The sequence below is a fragment of the Halichoeres trimaculatus genome, unplaced genomic scaffold, assembly GCF_033239565.1.
Source record: "Halichoeres trimaculatus isolate MK-OKI-2021-1 unplaced genomic scaffold, fHalTri1.1 fHalTri1_scaffold_9, whole genome shotgun sequence".
Lineage (NCBI taxonomy): Eukaryota > Metazoa > Chordata > Actinopteri > Labriformes > Labridae > Halichoeres > Halichoeres trimaculatus.
Window position 1 is genome coordinate 10,775,001 of NW_027437188.1, and position 4,448 is coordinate 10,779,448.

Here is a 4,448-nt window from a genome sequence, read left to right on the forward strand (position 1 = left end):
GCCTGTAGGTGGTGCTATAACTGTCTTGTCCAGAAGCCACTTTTGGGAGATGTCCACCTAAGTACAGTTGGGCCGATCATCTGGTGTATTGGCGAATACTAAGTGCAGTTCAATCAGGAGAGACTTATACACCAGAAAGAGTTATGAACAGATTTAATGAATAAATGCAAAGAAAGTTTGGCGGTTAGACCCAATCAATCATTGAGCAAAATAATCAATGTAGGGGGTACAAAGGCATTACGAATTATGGATATCCCTTAATGGAGTCTAGACACTGGCAGTGGTGGTCGGGGGTCTTGAGAAGGCTGGACTGCGGGTTACGGACTGGGGGGCTGAGGAGCAGAACTGAGCAGTGGAGACTGGAGGTACCTGGGGAGAAGGAGGCTCGTGAGGAGAGCCTGAGAGACAGCTACGAAATAATTGGCTTACAAATGGAGCTGAGTCACTGTGATTGGATAGAGAGAAAAGTCGACACGCCCCCTGGTCAGCTGATAGAGAGAAGCGGGAAAGAGTGAGTGAAGGACCAGTAGAGTGTGTGCAGTGCACCCAGTCTTCCTGACTGGACTTTCGCTAAGCCTCATAAGTGCAGCAACAGAAGCACATTTTGTTGAAAGGCAGTCAGCAGATTCAGCAGACTAAGCAGCACACGCACAACACGGTAGTTCGCGACGATTGTAACAACAGTACTGTTGTGCGGTTACATGCGCTCACGCAAAGCGGATTGTGACGTCAGCGTTTCCACTGGAAACTCTTAAAAACCCACTACGGAGGCCGTTTTCAAAAGTTTGCGTTTGAAGTCGGCTGAAACATTGTTTCTGTGTAAACCCAAGGGTGTAGCGCAACAGAACCTTTACGTTTCTTCCTAGAACCGTTGTTCTGTGAACAGCCCCTCTCTCATTGCTTCACGAGCCCAGGGTCCCAACACCCACTTTGGAAACCCCTGAAGCAGATGAAAACATACCCTTCCAAAGCATTTTTTTCCTTTTTGATAGTTTCATTGACAGAATTAAATCATTACATTTTTCTGTTTGTTGTAATTCACTGAATCTAAGACCGCGAATTAACATCTTTGAAAGTCTGCAAGGACTTATCAACACATTTTTATATATACAAAGGGCTTGACATTAACACCCACTGACAAGTCTATTCCAGCTGTGGCGGGTAACACTGCCACTCCTACTAGCCACTTTGGCAGGCTGAATTATTTGATTAAAGTTTTCTAAAGCTGCATCTGAAATACTAAAGCTATTGATATATGAGTCTACAACACTACAACTCCCATGAGCACTGCCTGCACACAGTGTTTGCTCATTGGTCCATTTGCCAAGTCTTTTGCTGATGTAACTGCTGAGAGGCGCTCCGACTTCATCTCCAGCCTCCTTCTTGTACAGCCTGACAGCTCCTGGTGTTAAGCGCCTGACAACGTGATTTAGAAGTTCACTCCCATCTTTGTCGCTCTCCAGTGTAAACAGATTCAGGGATTTGAGGAGTCACAAAGTAGCGGACGTTCATCGGATGGAGCTTATTAAAGCTCACACTGCACCACTGCACTGTTCTCACTGGCAACACTCACCTGGATATATATATATATATATATATATATATATATATATATATATATATATATATATATATATATATATATATATATATATATATATATATATATATATATGTATATGTATATATATATATATGTATATATATATATATATATATATATATATATATTAATAACAGATAAAATGTAGTGCTTATTATAGAAATAGGAATCCTGACCGCCTTAGCAGACCCCTTCCAGTTAACCTGCTGCCAACCGAAGACACAAACAAGTTGATCCAAGCTAGGTGTCACTAAGACGAGTTACTGGGAACTCTACCCAGGGCTAACAGAGACAAACATCCATTCATTCAAAACTCACGCCTATGAGCAATTTACAGTGATTTGTCTACTTCATGAGGATGTTTTTGGACTGTGGGAGGAAGAACCCATGGATGCACTATATATTTTAATGTTACTGTGCCCTATAGCATAGAAGTGAAAAATGAGTTATGAATGTGACTGGGCTTAGAGTTTTTTTCTTTCTTTTCATTCTCTTACATAGATCAAACCAACAGATTTGATCTTGATAGCCGGCTGTAGTGTAGGCCATAATAAGTTATAAAATTAAACTAATGATTCTCTACAGTGTTTTTTGTCTTAGTTCTTATTGTGCAGATTTGTATCCAAGAGTTCATTTTTCTGCAAAACTTAGACTGACAGCTCTGTTGACCAGTGATGCCATGTGCATCAGATTATCAGAGCACACTAAGGGGAACATAAAAGCACAAGAGTATGCTCTGCTGACACCTTGTGTCAACCACAACAAATCAAAATATTAGAGATAAATACAACACCAGTGATACGAGTAAACTGATATATTTTCCATCAAACTCACAACAACATAACTTCACGAAATCAGATTTCCCTGCTCCTTTTAGAAATACATTCTTTTGATTTTTGCAAAGGAATGTTTTATTCATTTATTTATTTATCGTTTTTTTTTAATTGTTTTCTGTAGACCTACTTTCACATGCTGATGTCTAAGTAAGAATTACATAATGGGGTACAACTGGTGGGAGATGAGCCCACGGGCTGCTTACAGAAATGTGGGTTACATAAACATAAGCCTACACCTGTCACCCAGGATGAAGATTAAAAAGGTTTAAATTCACATTTCAAAGCACAGAGGAGTCATTTCTCTCCCCATGTGACCCACACTGACAGCAAGGTCTGCACAGAGTCCCACCTCAGTCCATCCCCAAGCCAAACCCCTCACCCCTCCACCTCCTGTCCTGATCCGCCCTTATTGCTAGAAATGAGAACTTGGAGTCAGTTAAGTGATCAGGTCATTCTGCTCAACTCAACAATGAGAACTACATCTGTACAGTTCTTACAGTTCCACCTCTGGAGTTTAATATTCATCCAGATTAAGACATTTTAACCATGACTGATATTTATGCATCATAAGATTTGACACAAAGCCCTGATCACCATTATGCAGTAAACTAGCATTATTGTTTTTTTGTTTTGTTTTATTAAACCGTAAACATGTAAAAGGTAAAGCATCTTTAAGATTGTCCATCAAAATATCCATCTTTTGTGTCTTTTACCTCTATTAACTGGTGTTTGTACATGCTGTTTGCTTTTTTGGGACAAAAAAAAAACAGGGAATAAAGTAACTGCACTTTCTTCAGCATATAGGAATAATAAAGTCTGTGATGAAACTGCATCCCTGGATCCCCAATCAAGAAAAAAGGCCTCAATGACATATAGAATAGAATAGAATAGAATAGAATAGAAATAGAATAGAAATAGAATAGAAAATACTTTATTTATCCCCGAGGGGAAATTCAGGAGTCACCGCAGCATTTAAGAAAACAAAAGTAAGAAAGAGTATAGAAAGTGCAAAAATGTCCATAAGAAATTAGATGACGACATCCCGTCCACCACTCGTCCACCACTCTCCAGCCCAGCCAGCCTCCACCTCCACAGGGTCCAGGACTGAGCCTCCCCAGCAGTCTGTTCAGTCTCTGTCTCCTGGATCCTGTCTGCTCACAGTAGGCGAAGCTCCTCCGATGTGTCGCAGCGTCCGATGTCAGCTCCGTCAGCCACGTCCGTGAACAGCACGATGCCGCTGGATTAGCACAGCTAGCTCATCCATCCCCCGGGGCTAGATCCCACGTTCCCAACAACGATGGATGGAAGGACAGGTCCACGTCGTCACCTCCCAGCTCACATCCGAGAACCAGCACGTAGTCCTCACCTCCTCCTCCTCAATTCGAGGGAAATCATCAAGCCCTACACTAGTTAGCATTGACATGCTACAGGCTGCTAACAGCTAATTTCGCATGTAAACAATGCAGCCATGGTTACATGTAGGATCTCCAGACAAACACAGGAGAAAAGTAGTAAAAAAATACCGCCGAAGCCACAAAAAGTTTGGTGTCCTTGACCGACAATGAACCATACAAAGTGATGATTCACTCCAAATACAAAGATGACGAAAAAGAGACGAAAAAATTACAAGAAACGGACAAAGATGAGAGAGCTGCTGCAACAGGCAGCTACTTGGGTAGCGCCTAGCAACCGATATCGTATATATATATATATATATATATATAGATATAGATATATGTGTAGTATAACAGGAGATAGACTTCACATTGCACCCTTTTTTAGAATTCGGACTACACACACACACACACACACACACACACACACACAGAGAGAGAGAGAGAGAGAGAGAGAGAGAGAGAGAGAGAGAGAGAGAGAGAGAGAGAGAGAGAGTCAGTTCTTTGAATTGAGTCAGTTCTTTGAATCGAGTCAGTTATTTGAATCAACTCATTCCTCGACTCCTCATCCCTGCTCGGTGCTCCGGCGTGCAGCGGTGCTGTAGATGCGGCAGA